This window comes from Lissotriton helveticus, chromosome 2_1, assembly GCF_964261635.1.
Source record: "Lissotriton helveticus chromosome 2_1, aLisHel1.1, whole genome shotgun sequence".
Taxonomy (NCBI): Eukaryota; Metazoa; Chordata; class Amphibia; order Caudata; family Salamandridae; genus Lissotriton; species Lissotriton helveticus.
The window spans coordinates 1,353,650,598-1,353,668,287 of record NC_136059.1 but is presented as its reverse complement, the minus strand read 5'-3'; the positions used below and the strand labels follow the sequence as shown (position 1 = coordinate 1,353,668,287).

The window sequence follows — 17,690 nt, the reverse complement described above, 5'->3', positions numbered from 1 at the left end:
TCTCTACAGTGTTTGATTCACTTTGTTTTCTGAGATAGATGTTCTTTTTAGGTTTTGCTGTGGTATTGATTATTGTACTATCACGTCATTTATACCAGCATCTCCATACCTGCTTTTTTGATTTATTGCTGATTTAATGAACTTTTTGATAAAATTCTTTTTATATACACCTTTGTGTTTTGTTGTTTATATGTTTATGTGTTTACAATTTGATTATATGATTTACACATTTGGTTAATTAATTTCTCCGCAATTGACATTGAATAACTGATTGTTCTCCTGAACTATATCCCTTGAAGGCCTCCCTACCTTTTCATTCTCTACACACTCCAGCACTTAAAGAAAATAAAACCCTTCATTCCAGCTGATGACTTTAAATTAGTTGTCCAATCTCTGGTTCTGTCAAAAATTGATTATGGGAATGCCATCCTCACTGGAACTCCTAAAACACACCTCGCCCGATCAAATCGGTTCTTAACCTAGCCGCTAGGCTCATTAATGACCTTAAATGGCTGCCCCTTGAAGGAAGAACCACATACAAGACAGCGTGCATCACGCACAAAGCCCTGCATCAAAGCTCCCCGCAGTACCTCACAGATAAACTTCACATAGCAGGCAGCTCTAGATCAAAACAGTCAATTACACTGCTACTAAATCCTACATCCAAATATTTATTTTTATATCTCCACTCATTCTTCAATGCAAATTGCTATATATATAATGCATATTTAAATAACGAAGCAAACCACATTCACTGGATGATGTCAACAGTGATGTCATTTGAGATGTCATCAGTGATGTCACTGACCATGTCATGAATGATGTAATATGTGACCTCATCAGCAGTGGATTGCGGGTGCGCGAAATATAGTTAGTACAACTAACTATATATGAGCAATTTCAATGGTTTTGCATGAGTGAATTATCCAGCTAACTATAACACCCCTAAAACTTATAGTTTTTTGAGTGAATTTCAAAGGTTTTTAAAATGCTAATTCCTAACTATATAAGGTCTGAAACCTATGGTTTTTTCAGTGAATTTCAAAGGTTTTTTAAATGCTAATTCCTAACTATATAAGGCGTGAAACCTATGGTTTTTTAAGTGAATTTGCAAGGTTTTTTTAACGCTAATTCCTAACTATATAAGGCATGAAACCTATGTTTTTTTCAGTGAATTTCAAAGGTTTTTCAAATGCTAATTCCTAACTATATAAGGCCTGAAACCTATGGTTTTTTCAGTGAATTTCGATGGTTTTTTTAAATGACAATTTTTAAATGTATAAATTTTTTTTTATATACGGATTTGCTATATTTTTGCAGGCAGGTGTTCAGAAGGCACGCCCCCTTTTTACAACACTCTGCAGCGCTGCTCCATTGCGCATACTGGAGATACCTGTTGGACTAGTTCCCTCTAGGGTACCTCTGGATTGAACAGGAATTAATTCCCCATCTTAAACTGTGCAAACGCGCCCCGTAGAGTGGGCTTGCCTACCTGGAATCTCCAGTATGCGCCAGGGGGCTGCATTGCAGAGAGGTGTATTGAGGCCACACTCTTTTTTACACCTCTCTGCAATGCAGCCCCCTGGCGTGTTTGCAGAGGGGGAACTAATTCCCCTTGCATACTGGGGGTCCCTGGGGGCCAACTGGCCTACCTGGAATCTCCAGTATGCGCCAGGGGGCTGCATTGCAGAGAGGTGTATTGAGGCCACACTCTTTTTTACACCTCTCTGCAATGCAGCCCCCTGGCGTGTTTGCAGAGGGGGAACTAATTCCCCTTGCATACTGGGGGTCCCTGTGGGCCGAATAGCCCACCTGTAACCTCCAGTATGCGCCAGTAGGCTGCATTGCTTTGCCCCGGGGGGCAGTGGTCTCAGGGGCAGTGTGGGGGGGATTGGGGACCCCCCACACTACTTTATCACTATGCCCTCGCGTTTTGATCCCCCGGGGGGTTATTTTTAAAAAAACAGACCGTTTTTTTTTTTTTTTAATTGAGCCTTTTTTGTCCTTTTGGGACCACCTGGGCAGGCTTAGGGGGTCATGGTGTCTACCCTGCCCCCTTTTTTTTCTACACGTTTGTTTTTCTGCTTTCTTGTGCCTCGGTCTACCTAGCACAAGATGGATGCCAACACTTCCTGGTTAGAAGTGTTGACAGCCAATGAGCATGCTGCTTTCTCGGGAAGGCATGCTGATTGGCTGCCACTGTCTGTCAACACTCCAAACCAGGAAGTGTTGGCAGCCATCTTGTGCCTCGGTAGAACCAAGGCACAAGAAAGCAGTGAAACAAATGTGGACAACACACAAAGGGGGCAGGGTAGAAGCACCCTGACCCCCTAGGCCTGCTCAGGGGGTCCCACAAGGACCCCCAAGGCCCCCCCAAAAATATTTTTTGTTTTGAAAAATCATGGGGTACGCTCACCGTGCGCGTACCTCACTAAGGTACCTGTACGGTGCGCGTACCCCGCGATTTTCCCCCTAAAAAAAAATTGGGGGGGGCCTTGGGGGTCCTTGTGGGACCCCCTGAGCAGGCCTAGAGGGTCAGGGTGCTTCTACCCTGCCCCCTTTTTGAGTTCTACACATTTGTTTTTCTGCTTTCTTGTGCCTCAGTCTACCGAGGCACAAGATAGCTGCCAACAATTTCTGTTTTGGAGTGTTGACAGACATTGGCAGCCAATCAGCATGCAGCTCGCGCACGCAAAGGTCCGTGCACATACACGTACGGTGCGCGCACGGTACGTGGACCCGGGCGCGTACGGTGCGCGCTTATAGATATATACATGTTTTCAAATTCGATTTTCTCAACAACTACTGGAGGGATTTACACCATTTAAACAAAAGGGCGATCTGCGAATCAGACTCTACTATTTTGCAAAATTTGGTGTAATTCCGTTCAACGGTTCGTGCTGTAGCCGTGTCTAATCGTCCTATGGAAATTAACATGGGGGAAACACCTTTTGGGACCCCCCTTTTTTCTCGGCCCCCGCTTGACGAATCTTCCCGAGACTTTCGGGGAAGGAGCAGAGCGGGCCATCTTCTTTGAGGAATTCGCAAAGATTCAACAACTGGCGCCAAAGTTATTCCCAATAGAATGTTGCGGATTTCCTATGGAAACTAGGTCCTAACTATATATACCTACTGGCGACCGCCAGTACGCCCCCTATTCACAGGATGGGTCAGGGACATCAGACACATCACAGGGGGTGGAGCCAGCATTGTGGGGGGAAAGCCCAGCCCTATTCAGGTCCCAGGTGCACTCCTCCCCAGCCATCAACATGCAGATCTCCCATTCACCACCGGGGCAGACACATCCTGACTCCAGGAGCCTGGCACACCAGCCAGCCCCAGCAATCACAAGCCAGCACATTTACTGCACAGACAGGCCAACTTCTAGAAGTGGCACTTCCACACTAGACACAATAACGCCGCACACATCATCGCGCAGCATTTAATCACACGAGTCCGCACATACCAAACTCGCACTTGCACTCCCCACGCATCAGGAATTACCAGGGACACACACATTCCCCATGCATTCCTATGGGAGGGCAGGCCAATCTCACACACGCACTCAGAGAGCGCACGCATTTTACACTGCGCCACAGTGCAAAAGTGCGCAAAGACCAGAAATCATTATAATTAGGTAACACTAAAGGGCAAAAAGTTCAGGGGTGAACCTGCCAGAAGGGCCAAGTCCAACACTCGCACTTCCCATTCTTAGAACACTCATCGGCCCTTCGCTTTCTCTCTCAAACACATCAACACCCTTTTCTTCCTCCTCTCTTGCTCTAACACGAATAGACACACAAACTCACACGCCACTCCTGCCGCCCGATATGTTTTTCATGCTCACCAAGCAGCCATCATAAACACACCTCGCCCCTACCCTTTCTTTTGCATAAAGAACGCATGAGCCTGTTTCTCACCCATCCTTTTGATCCTAAGGTTAAGGGCTCTTCCTAAAGTGCACTCAACCAGGCTTTTATGGAGTCATTCATGTTGCCTGTTAGTCAACGGCATTCTGTACCTGCCGCACCAGGACGCGTTTATCAAGCTGCAACGGTGAACCTCGCAACTTCTATGAAGTATTGTAAAACACACCGGGTGAGCATGTGGCCTTACGGCTAGAGCTGCGGGCTTTGAAGCTGGGGAGCTGGTTCGAGCTTTGACGCCTGCTCAGCACCCGGTCATTCTGGGCAAATCACTTAATCTCTCCATGCCTACCAAAAATGCTGAATGTGTTGTTTACTGCTGCACGCCACACACTGCTGCACGCCTCACACTGCTGCACACCTCAGTGCTGCAGGCTGCACACTGCTGCATTACTCATACTTCTGCACGCCTCACACTGCTGCACGCCTCACACTGCTGCACGCCTCACACTGCTGTCCGTCTCACACTGCTGCATTACTCACACTGCTGCATGCTACACACAAGCTTGGAGATTGAGCTGCGGAAGTTGAGGCAATTTGACTTGCCTCCTGAAGTCTGTAATGTCATTCTGGCAGCCCGGCGTCCCTCCACAAAGTCGGTATACACCTGCAGGTGGAACAGATTTGTGGCATGGTGCACAGCAAAGGCTGTGGATCCACTCTCTGCCCCCCTTTCTGAGGTTCTCCTCTTCCTTCTTTCTCTTGCCCAGCAGGGCTCTGCTCTGGGCACTATCAAGGGCTACCTTTCTGCCCTTTCCGCCTTCTTAAGGCTACCTGATCAGCCGTCTTTGTTCAAGTCCCCAGTTGTAAATAGGTTTTTGAAGGGCATCACACACATGTTCCCTCCTGTTCCATTCGTGATGCCCCAGTGGGACTTGAACCTTGAACTAACTTATCTGATGTGCACTCCCTTCGAGCCACTTCATAACTGTCCTCTCCGTCTTCTTACCTTTAAGACTGCTTTCCTGGTTGCCATCACCTCTGCCACTCTGCCAGGAGAGGGAGTGAGCTCCAGGCTCTTTCTTCCAAACCACCATTCCTTTCTGTCCATCCTGACAAGGTTGTGTTGCGGACAAGTCCCTCTTTCCTGCCCAAGGTAGTCACAGCCTTCCACATTGGGCAGTCCATCACCTTGCCCACCTTCTTTCCACCTCCGCATCCCTCAAACGAGGAAGAGCGGCTCCACCGTCTGGACCAAAAACGTGCGCTTTCATACTATCTGGATCGCACACGCCAGTTCCGGGTGGATGACCAACTCTTTGTTGGTTACGTGGGCGCTAAGAAGGGACGGGCGGTGCACAAACGGACCATCTCTCGGTGGATCGTGTTGTGTATCCAGGCATGCTACTCCTTGGCTGAAAAAGAACCTCCTGTTGGGCTGAGGGCCCATTCCACTCGGGCCACGGCGACTACTACTGCCCTGGGCCGGGGAGTCCCCTTGCAGGACATTTTGTCAGGCAGCTACGTGGGCCTCCTGCACACGCTCACAAGACACTACTGCCTGGACAGCCAAGTCCGGAGGGATGGCTTCTTTGGCCGTTCCGTCCTCCAGGACTTTCTGGTGTGATTATTGGTGCGCAGACCCACTACCGGGGTTGGTATTGCTGGGGTATCTATTCTAAGGTAAGGAATCTATCACTAACGTGTTTCTTTCACATGCGCAAGTTACTACTTGTGTAACGATATATCTGTAAGAAACATTAGTTAGTGATAGATTCCTTACAGGCCCACCCATCCTCCCCATTCTGCGAACCGATATCTAGGGTTAAGGTCATCCCCTTTCAGGGCCCTAGTTTCATGGCACCAGTTTCATGGCACCAGTGTTGGTTTTTATCATGGCTCTGCGTTTCTGGCGCGGAAAAGCTGTGTATAAGAACTAACGTCAGCACACGGAGGCGGCGTCTAAGTGCTCCGACGACGTCATCACGGCGCCGACGACTGATGCGGAGCCGTGTTCGACACCTACCGACGCGCATGGGTACTGCTACGCAAAAATTTCCGGCTCCAGTCTGACGCCTGGGGATATTCTAAGGTAAGGAATCTATCACTAACTAATGTCTCTTACAGATATATCGTTACACAAGTAGTAACTTGTGCTACTGGTACAGGAGAATGATTCCAGAGGAATTCCAAGCGCAAAGCTTCACAGAGGGAGAACGCGCAAAAAGGTACAAGGTAGGTAAAAGAGGGAGGACAGAATAGGAAGGAACGCCAGGAAGGGCAAGTGAAGCTTGAGCTGGTGCGCTATACATCTGCTCTGCGGCCGAAAGCGCTCACTCCAACTGATGCAGAAATGTACAGTAAAATGCGGCTTACTTGAGAACTGTTGAATGAGTGCACTTGATTCCCTGGACACTGGTGCTCGATGGTAATCCTACCGGAGCTTTGCGGCAATGAAGACAAGCGGAGCTACAACCTCTGGAACAGATGTGGAGAGTTCAAGTGCATTTCACAAAAGGTGACTTCACTCGGAACAACTAATTCTGACCTAGTATACACAAAGGGCAGGGTTCTTCTTCTCAGGGACTACTTGCGCTCTGCTATGTTTCTGATTACTGTCTGTATGAGTTAATGATTTTGGGTAGTGGTGCCACAGGAAAGGGGTGACCCTCCCAACCCCTTTAAGGATGTTGCTCACACAACATCAAAATTTGCGACCAATTCCTATGCACACACAGTAAGTCCAAACATATAATCGATACAATAGTGTATTTTGCCAAAACAATAAGATTATTGTCCACTTCCTCTTGTTGAGAATTTTCCTTTTAATATTCGAGCTACACCGCGCCAGCCAACACGTGTTTCATCAAAGTATATGTCACTTTGATTCTTCAGGGCTGGAGATCAAAACAAAATATATACAATATTGAATATTCTAGCCAGAATATCCGTTACACCAACCATCTCACAAGATGGACTGGTGTTAACCAACATCATAATTAACCACATTGATACATTTTGCATTTGAGGAGAAACATATTCCCAAAGGCTTGAGAAACTTTCGTGCGTATGCAAACAAAAAGCAGAATGTGATCATTCTCTTTTCTTAAACACTGGTTATTCTTATTTGAAATCCCTTGTGCATGTTCAGTGAGCATGCAGAAATATGATGGATTGTGATCCCTGTCATATGAAAACCACGATATGTACATTGAAGCATTTTATTCATTGTGTTGTTGCATTATTAAAAAACACCTATTTACAGAAAATATAAATTGCGCATCCACAGACATCAAAATATTCACAGTGGAGATGTTTTGTGCCTAAAAGGGTGGAGAAGCCAAAAGACCCGGTAATATATACTAGCAGACCGTCCCGACGTTGTCCGGGTATGAAATAGAATGTGTGTAATGTGTGTCTTTGGCAAGGGAGATTTATTTTAAAATCTCGCGGTAGACAACATTTTTTGTTTCATTAGAATAGGGATGGAGAAGGCTTGCCTCCCTGGGCCCTGTCCAGCCCCTGGATGCCTGGAGGATTTTCCTTGCTGGGAGCTGTGTTGCTCCATCCTTTGATCTCCAGGATTTCTGGGACCTTACTGGCTGCTTTTGCCCTTGCCAGGACCTTCAGCAGCCTTCCTGCGCCTTATTATTGGACTGGGCGCGCTTTTGATGTACTTTCCTTAGAGAAGGGAGAGCCTGGGGGCTGAGCAGCGCAGCGCTGCAGTCCATATCGAGGGAATCCCCCTCGCAGGGATTCCCCCTGTGGCCCCTTCATCGCAGGAGCCCACCCTGCATTATGCCCGATTCTTGTTAATGTTAAAATAAGGGTGCCACCCTTTTTTATAGGCGCCTTAACGGGTGCCCACCCCGTTTCTACGTTTTTCTTGTACTTCGAGGGTGCCCACCCCTCGTTATGGCTCCCGAGTATCACCGCCGCAGCCCTCGCGCCGCAAAAAGGAAGTCAGGCACTGGGGTGCCTGACGATGGGCGGGACTTCCTGTTTGCGAAGGAAGTCCGGCCCGCTGCCGCGCTGTAATTGGTTGCCTGGCCGGGAGAAGAGACATGCTGCCTGAGGAGCCACGAAGGCTCCACATGAAGTCCCGGTCCCGAGATGGGGGACCGGGTGAAGAGCAGGGCGAAACGGGCACACTTGGAAGGCGGGGCTCCCATGAGGAGAGAGAACCCCGCCGAGCGCTACCGCCGCACATGAGAGGAGTCCCCCGAGAGCAGCCCGGTGAGTACAAAAGGGCTGAGGGGCTTGGGGGGCCATGTTTGTTTGAAAGGCCCCCAGAGGGGCCTGTGCTGAGCCCCGTGGCTCCTACCTTTTCATGTTTGGAGAGCCAGATGGCTCTCTGGGGCAAATCAGTTCTTTCAGAGCCAGAGGGCTCCAACGTTTTTGCGCAACATGTATTCCTAGAGCCTAGAAGGTTCCCGTGTGTGGCGCAGTTCTGTTCTGGAGGGCTAGCGAGAGCCCCTGCTGCAGTTTTGTCCTACAGCTGCCCAGCAAGTAGTGGGCAGCTGCACCTTTTAGGTCTTTTCTTTCTAGGGACTATGTCTTTGAACTTAGGAGTGAGTTGCACTCCTTCATCCCTAACCTTGGCCTTCCCCAGCTGCGCAGCACTTAGTGCCAGCTGCAGCGTTTAGGCCCTGTTCTGTCCCCAGCTGCCCAGCAAGTAGTGGGCAGCTGCTACGTTTAGGTTTTGGCGCAGTGGCGCAACCTGGACTTTAGATGTGAGTTATGTGCTACATGTGATTTCTGCACTAAATGTGATTTATGTACTAAATGTGATTTATGTGATATTATGATTTATGCGCTAATGCTTGGGGTGTTAGGAAATGTACTGGGTGTAGTATGTTTTGCGCACCCTGTGTTCTGACACCGCTGAATGTGTCTTATGCATCATGTGTGAAGCTCTGCTTGTTCTATGTTCTAAGTGCTAGTTCTGCCAAGTGCTTATTCCTGACAGTGGTCCATGTGGCCCTGTCAGGTGTACATAATCCCTTGTAAATATTGCCCGTGCCAGTTGGCACAATGTACATCCTGTGATTATGATTCTGATGTGTTTCATAATACGAAGGCTATTTTTATATAACCTTGTGTGGAGTTCCTTTTGTGGGGGGCCTGGGATGTTGTTGCTGGTGGGTGCGTGCGCAAATACTTAACTTACATTGCCCCGGGGATCAGCCTTACTGCTCGTGTCACGTTGCCAAGGGGGTGAGCAGGGGTTATCTTTGGAGTGTAACTTCCTTGCCCTAACTAGAGTGGGGGTTTCTGCCTGGCTTTGGCGTAAGCCTCAGCCAACCAGAAATCCCATTTCTAACAGCGAGGGAGAGGGGGCCAAGGGGAATTGTGGCGTGGGCGCGTATGTGTGATGAAGAAGGACCTCTGTCTCTGAAGACGGTCTCTGTGGGTCTTGGAGACTAATGTGTGACGTATGCCACGGTTACAATGTATTTTATCACTTAGTTAAATAAGAGGCTCCAAAATCTGGACACTCAAGATTGATACACCAGATTAATGTAACGTTTAAACCTTTCTTTAACAAGAGCAAGATAAACAAGCTCTCGGAATTGCTGTGGCGGGGGGCGGGGTAGCTGCAGCCTTTGAAGTCTGATGCCTAGGCACAGACAAATGGTGGTGCGCGATGTGCACGCGGGGGCGGGGGAGCGGCAGCCTTTGAAGTCTGATGCAAGGCACAGACAAATGGTGGTGTGACGTGGCTGGCGATGGCGTGCACGCGCATACTCACATGAACTAGACGCGATCCGCAAATTTGGTAGAGTTTTTGAACTGCCTACTATAATCTCGCTTATCTATCCCTGCGGGATAGAAATAGTCGAGACCTAAAAAGATAATAAAGGAATTGGAAAAAGCACTGAAATTATAAAGGTAGAAGTGACAGGTAGTAGAGTTTTATTTTTGTTATGGCATGGTTTAACTGTTTAGCATGGAATGTGGCAGGTCTGAATAGTAGGATCAAGAGGCAATTAGTGGCAGAAGAATTAAAAATTGTATAAACCGCAAATAGTTATGTTAACGGAAACGCATCTTGCGTATAAAGATTATGGCTTTCTAAAATAACTGGGATTCGAAGCAATAATTTGTACTGCACAAAGCGCTTCCATACGAGCGGTTGCTATATTAAAGCACAGACGGTTCATGGGTGTAACGGGTAAGAAAGTGACTGATAAAAATGGGAGGTGGGCTATAGCTCAGATGATGGGGTAGAAATATGTACTTTGTGCACTGTATGGGCCTAATATAGATGATCCTTCTAGATTTGATAAGATAAATGTTGAATTGTGAAGTGGAACGGGTGGTGATGGGTGATTTTAACTGTGCCATGGATTATGGAATCAATACAACTAGACGGGGGCATTTTATAGAATGCGAAAAACAAGGGCCACAATCAAGGAGCTAGGGCGACTACAGGGTATGAGAGATGTGTGGAGGACACTACACCCAAATATTCCAGGTTATGCTTACTATTCTGCTCCACACAAACTTTATTCATGGATAAACATGGCTTGGGCTACAGCTTCTATTTTAAGGACAATGGACATGGAAATAAGCCCAAAAGTAACTTCTGACCATAATCCTATTCTTTTAACATTAAAAATTCCTGATGAGAATAAAGCACCCAGAAACTTCTCGTTTCCTAGGTATCTACTGTTAGACGAGGAGTACGTGGTTAAGACCAGAGGCCAGCTTGAAGCCTTTTTTGAAGAGAATGCAGGATCTGCTTCTCCCATAGTGATATGAGATACATGTAAGGCTGTTATCAGAAGGTATACACAACAGTATATCTTGCAGCAAAATAAGGATCAAAGAAAAGAAGCTAAGGAGAGTATCTTGGCAATACGTGTGGCAGAAGACCAGCACGCAGAGGGAGTTCTGAGGGGGATTAGTGATTTGGAAAGATTGGAACAACTGGGATCTATTTTAATTGATCTCAGATCAAAGTTGAAGAGTAAATTTAGGGAAAATGTCATGGTAAGCTATAGCAAACATCGTAGGTCGCAATATGAATTTGGGGATAAAATTGGTAAGATTCTTGCTTTTAAGGTTGCAGATGACAGGGCTTAGGCTCATATAAAGGCTATTAAGGGGTCGAATGGTATCTTGTATGAGCAACAACAACAGATTTTAGAACAGTTTGTTTTGTACTATCAAGCATTGTATACTTCATTGTCTCATCCTAAGCAAGAGGATATTTTTAGCTATATTCTCGCTCCCTGAAAAATATGGGGATGGAGACCTCTGATCTACTGGATGAAAATAGATCAGGCGAAGCATTAGGGCAATTAGTGTACTACCATCGGGCAAGGCAGCAGGGGAAGATGCGATTCCCCTGGAATTTTATAAAACTTTTAAAGATGTCTTGCTGGCGCCACTCAGTCAGGTAATAAGTGTATCTGTAACAATAGCAAAATCCCTGATTCATGGAACAAGACGCAAATAATTTTTTTTATGAAAAAAAAAACCAGCTGAGGAATGGGGGTCATATCAGCCGATTTCACTTTTAAACGCTGATGAAAAAATATATGCGAAAATTCTCGCTAATCGTTTATCCCCTATAATGCCTACTTTGGTCTCCTGCCATCAGCACATGGTTATCCAAAGGAGGGATACAACAGCCCACGTCAGTATGGCAGTGGCTGCTTTTGATGTGGCTGATATTAGAACCACCTCACTCTGTATGATATTACTAGACGCAGAGAAGGCATTTGACCGAGTGTGGTGGAGCTTTCTATGGGCTACATTGTCAGCTTTTGGGAGCAAGGGCCAATTTAAAAGGCACATACAAGCTTTATGTGATAAGCCTTATGCTAAACTAGCGTACTTAGGGTTGCAATCATCAATTTTTCAAATACTTTGTGGCACCTGCCAGGGGTGCCCCCTCTCCCCCTTACTATTCGCTCTTTATATAGAGTCGTTTATTCAAGCTTTACAAAATAACCAACAAATACGTGCTTTTGAGTCTGGAACAAACTCGCTTAGTTATCGCATATGCAGACAACATAGCGTTTTTTTCAACAGAGCCAGTAGAAGCGCTACAAGCGATAACAGATGCAGCTAGTAAGTTTGGCTTAATTTCAGGCTATAAGTTAAACGTAAATAAGACCCAAGTTCTTCTTAATTACAAACCCACGTCTTCTTTACAGGGAGTCTGTTCAGTGGTTACATATTTGGGTGTCAAGATAGCTGCCCAAATAGGCAAAAAATGTTCTTTAAACTATGAAGACCTACTGAAGGAAACTGCGAAGTCTTTAAAAAAAATGGCATAAATTGCCTATAGGTATTATTGGTAGAATCAATATCAGAAAAATGAAGGTCTTACCTAAGTTTTTTTTATTTTTTTTCGTTCTATTCCACTACGTGTTCCGAATTAATTTTTAAGCGATTAGATGGAATTCTAAGTAGCTTCATATGGGGATACAAGAAAGCGTGGCAAGCGATAGATCGGTTAAAATTACCCTTTAGCCAAGGGGGTCTGAAATTTCCAGACATTAAAATGTATTTTTGGTCTGCTTCTTTTATTCGTTTTCTGAGTTTACGTTAGCAACTGAGATCAATATGTTTCTGTACAGAATCAGCGACCCAAATTACTTTAAAGGGGTTACATTTAAGACTATATCGAGCAATGTACATATATGGCGTGCTATTATACTTAGGAACAATATCTCTTTTATCATTGTAAATATCCACTATGGCATAATCCAGGTTTGCCAGAGATATTTCAGGACGCAATGGGCAGTAAATGGGAAAGCTTTGAGGTTAAAAGTTTGGGGGATCTGTAGGACTTTAGTGGTTTTATTTCATTTGAGAGACTGCAGATCAAACATAAACTGTCTGATTATATGCTGTTTAAATATTATCAGATCCCGGATTATTTCCCAAGAGACATAAAATTGGTAAATATAACTGACTCTGAGATATGGGATTTTTTAAATGCAGTAGAATCGAAGAAATTGATCAGTAGGGTGTATAAATGGTTAAGCAGTCATAGAATAGATGACTGTGGGAGATTAGCGGATCGATGGAGCAAGGTGTTAGGGGAGCCGGTAGCGGCTAATACTATATCTCAAGCCTTCAAAATAATAGACAAGGCTGTCCACTCTACGAATTTGCGATTGCAACAACACCGTATGCTGTGTCTTTTATACTATACTCCGGAAAGAATAGCCAAGTGGTCAGCCGAGAATACTATGACTAGTGATCGCACAAGCTGCCCCAGATGCAAACTATACGCGGCTGACATAATACAAGTTTGTAACTTGCCCAGTACTGGATACTTTTTGGTTGGATGTTGGGAGGCTTCTCTCTCAGAAGTTGGGGAAAGGAGCACCATTACCACTTATGGAGATTATGATGGGATATAGATCCGGACATCTTAAAAACAATAGTTTATTTGCCATACTATTGGTTTCGGCAAGATTAACTATATCCAGGGAATGGGTATCACCAAAACCGCCATCTGTTATGGATTGGTGGCTGTTAGTGAGACAAATATATGACATGGAACAGGCACTGGCCAAAATAAGAGGTCTTGCTCAATGGTAAAGTTTACGACAATTTGGGTGTCTCTGTTTCTGACGGAATTATTGTTTTGTGTTTAATTGTATAATTAGGGAACAATGTAATCTAATGTGTATATCTTTTTTTAAAATTGTGCACACTGTTTTGTGTCTCTGTATTAACTTCCAGTTGACAAATATTTTTTTTTTTTTTAAGTTATTGTTTTTGTTCTGTTTTGGTCTAAGTTGTCTCTTGTGGCGAGCTCAGATGTAATGCTAGGTGCATGCTATTTTTAATTTGCGAGGTGTCATCCCCTTAAACTGATGACTGTTCTATGTGATCTCTTCTGTTGGGTTCTTGACTGTTAATTGGAATTAGTTGAAAGCTGTGTGTGGGAAGGCGTGGTCTGGCCACGCAGGAAGATGGCCGCCTGCTAGAGGAGCTCCGCCGAGGGACGGACCCCTGACGAGCTTCTCTGCCCTACCTGCTCGAGTGGGTCGTCTCTTTGGTAACGAAAGAGCTCCAGAGACCATGAGGGTTGCTGCGGTGGTCTTTTCTCTCGTCCAGCTGCTCCTGCTTCTATCGTAGCGGAGTGACGGTGAGGCGGCCGGCTCCTGCAGTGCACGCCACGGCATTCGCGCGCTCCTGGGGCCGCGCCTCTCGTCAGCGAAGGCGGCGCCCTCACTACCACAGGGCCGCGCCTCCTCAGATTCTAGGCCGCGCCTCCTTGGACGGTGGGAGCGCGCTTCATTACGGCTGCAGGCTGCCTTCTTGACTTTCATTGCTTGTACTGACAGTAGCAGCGCCCTCCTCAGGCTTATTTCGTAATGGTTTTCCTCACAGTTGCTAGTGACACATTTTGCTTGGAAAGGGCACTATAAAAAGCACGAAAGGAAAACTGAAAGGCTGGCACACCTGTCGTCCCACTGGAGCGCTTATTTTAGTCAAATGTGCATATATGCCCAGGTGAAATAACATTACTGGCAGGGCTAAAGTCGCTTGCACCATTATTTCATGATATTTGCCATTATATGCAGCAGCAGACTATGACTGTCAGTTGAAAGGACAAAAACAACTGTACTGGCAGATACAATTGCAGGAGTACTGGTCCATTTTTCTCCTTGGTTTACATACATCCAAACTAGAGTACAGAAAATATAGCACTTTTATTTAACCGCTTTGTGTGCCATATGCAACATTTGGGTCAGAGTTACTTGACCCTATCGGATTTGTCTCGTCTCTTCAATATTATGACTGTCACATGAAAAGTCAATACTAAAGGGACTGGCAGATTCACTTACAGGAGTACTGATTCATTTTTCTCCTTGACTTTAATTACCTGGCTTTGGCACCTTTCTCTAGCCGCTTTATGTGACGTATCTGTCATTTGGGTCAGAGTTACTTGACTCTATCAGACTTACCTCTCCTCGTTAATTCTTCAGCCTGTTCTCCTATTCTTACACTTTGCCAGTTACGCAGGAGGCAGGGAGTGAAAGGGAAAAGGGCTAAATTTCCATTCACAATCGCCACTACATGTTATGAGCTCCTGTGACTTATTTTTCTTGTTTTGCGCAGCATTGGATGAATGGCCTGTTGATATATTGCCTCACCTTATTCACCTGCTTTTCCTCATTTGGCGCACAAGGCATGTTACTATTGCATTGAACCTGTTTCATATTGTACTGCTTGCTATTTTGTGGTAATGCTATAGTGACCCCTCAATTTGATGCATTTTTGATATGTTACATATGTTGGTCACTACTTTATTACATATCCTTTTTTGCATTTGATAATTTGATGTACCCTTGGTTTCATCATTGCTTCACATTCCAATACCTTATCAATTCGCTTTTGTAGAACATCTCTACAACAGCGCGCTACAATGTCCAATATTAGAAATGGGGGTCGTGGTCCCAAACCGCCACTTTTTACTGAAGTGGTGAAACAAAATTCTAACACACCGGTGAAAGGAAATGGCTCCGCATTCTCCCCCTCATCGCAATCTGCGTCATCTCAAAGTGACAAGTCTGTCAGATACTATGCAACGTATCCTGCTAGAACTATCTGGTGTTAATCGCAGATTGGAGGGGCTGGACATTACCATGACATCTTTGGCTACAGAGACTAAGTCCATTCGTGCTGAACTTACTACCTTCCACACACGGATTGATGCTATTGACTCTAAGATATCGGATATGGAAACTCGACTGGATAATGTCCAAGGCTCAGATCAAGATCTTTTATTTTTACATAGTAAAATTATTGATTTGGAGGATCGTAGTCGTAGAGACAATATTCGATTTTTTGGATTTCCGGAAAACATTGAAAAGCAAGACATGAAGCTTTTTCTGTATGAGACTCTTCCTGTGCTGACTGGTATTTCTTTTACTACTCCTCTTGAAATACAACGTGCTCATAGGCTGGGCCCTCCACGTTCTGATGCTTCTGCCCGACCTAGACCAAATATTGCTTGCTTTCTTCGACATGAGCACACTCGACAGATCTTGTCAATAGCTCGTTCACGTGGCTCCTTCTTATTTCAAGGTCATACTAGCCATATGGCGGCGGACTTCTCCAAAGAGACTAATGAAAGACGGAAGGCGTTCCTCTCTTTCCGACCTCAGCTGCGCTGAATGGACATTAAGTATGGATTATTCGAACCCGCACGGTTTCGCATAACCAGAAATAGAGAATCCAAAGACTTTTATGATCCTGCTCTTCTTCAGCAATTTTTGGATACCATCGCGTCTGATGATATGGACACCCAATCTTCCTCCTGTGCTCAGGCTTCAGTCCAAGGCGTCATCTGCAAGTCTTCCAGAGTCTCCTTCAAAATTCTCTAATGACCCTCGGCAATGTGGCAGAGATATTACACGTCTGCCTCGTTCTCAGGATGATAAGGCCTCAGCACTGCATTCAGTTTCCTCCCTTACTAACATGCCACAAAGGGACAAATCTAGGTCCCCTCTCAAGCAGCCTTCAGATGCTGACTGATTTGTCTGCTTTATTGTATTTTTTGCTATTCTCTAGATCAGGATAATTCCTGTTATTTGTGATGCTTTAACTGTTTACTTAGTTGCCTGCGGATTTCTAGTATTAGAAACTAAGAGCACTGTGGCATTCTATTTTACTTTGTGCTCTTGTTATCTTGTGAGTTTTCAAACATTTAGTATTTCTTAATGGGTTTTTTAGGAATGTGTATGCATTTTAGACCTTTCTCATTATATGTGCATGAGTATTATCTATTACATGTGGGGCTCTCTTCTTGTTCATTTCCTTTGTCATGTTGTGGTTACTGTGATCCAGCTTCACACTGTTCACTTGCTTTATCAGATACTCTGTTTTTGACATAATATATTTTTATTATATTGTTTTACTCACTTAATCTACACTGTCTCTACTTATATTCCCATGTTTCCTTATATGTACTTTTATTCTTTTGTTTACTACGTCTCTCTCTTTTCTCTATTTGGTTTTATTGGCTCTGCTCTTTTCCATCTATTATTTTCTATGCTTCATTAACTATACCTTATCAGTTTCTTTTATTGCATAATATGGGGGTTCCTTTATTTACTTCGCTTCCTTTCATTTTCTTTTCCTTTTCTTCTCAAGTTATTATTTATTGTATGGTAATTTCACCACACATTTAATCATTCTCTTTATTCATTGTTTGCTTTTCTGTTTTCTTGGTTCTTTAACCTTTCCTGTGGTGGTCCTTTTCTAATGCATTCCTTCCCTATGATATTGTACTCGTTATTCAACATGGCGTTATTCATCTCTTTCAGTGGTCACTCCGTTTTGGATTCTTTCATATATTTCTTAAAATAGGTTCTAGTATTTTCTTATGCTTTTATTTTCATGCATTATTATCTGTACTTTCTATTCTCTTTTCTCCCCCCCTTCTTCTAATGGTGCTGGATTTCTCTACTCCCCTCATTTAACTTTCATACTTCTTTCATTCTATCGTTTGCATCTCTTTCATTATGCAATATGTCTCGCTTTTATTCCATTTCCCTTGTTTTTTATTTTTCTCCTCCTGTTATTCTCTTATGGTATGATTCTTATATCATGCTTTTTCCATTGTACTGCATGTATTTCATGATAATGATATATGGCTTTCCATATTTTTCTTGTCGTAACCATGCTCTACATTCGTTTTACAGACTCGGTTTATTTCTTGCTCCCAGACCCCCATTCTTCTTTGCTCGGAGGGGGTCCGGCCTCCCTTGGTGCTGCTGTAGGTGCACCCAGACCCGTTGTTAACAGTCTAGGTTTCTTTTTCCTTTTCTTTCTCTTTTTGTT

At 44.7% G+C, this 17,690-nt stretch overlaps 1 protein-coding gene across 1 annotated transcript in view; it reads left to right on the top strand.

Annotated features, from left to right (window-relative positions):
• The window catches only part of CDS1 (CDP-diacylglycerol synthase 1), a 762,211-nt gene that overhangs the window by 728,810 nt on the left and 15,711 nt on the right, over positions 1–17,690 (top strand). The window lies entirely within an intron of this gene.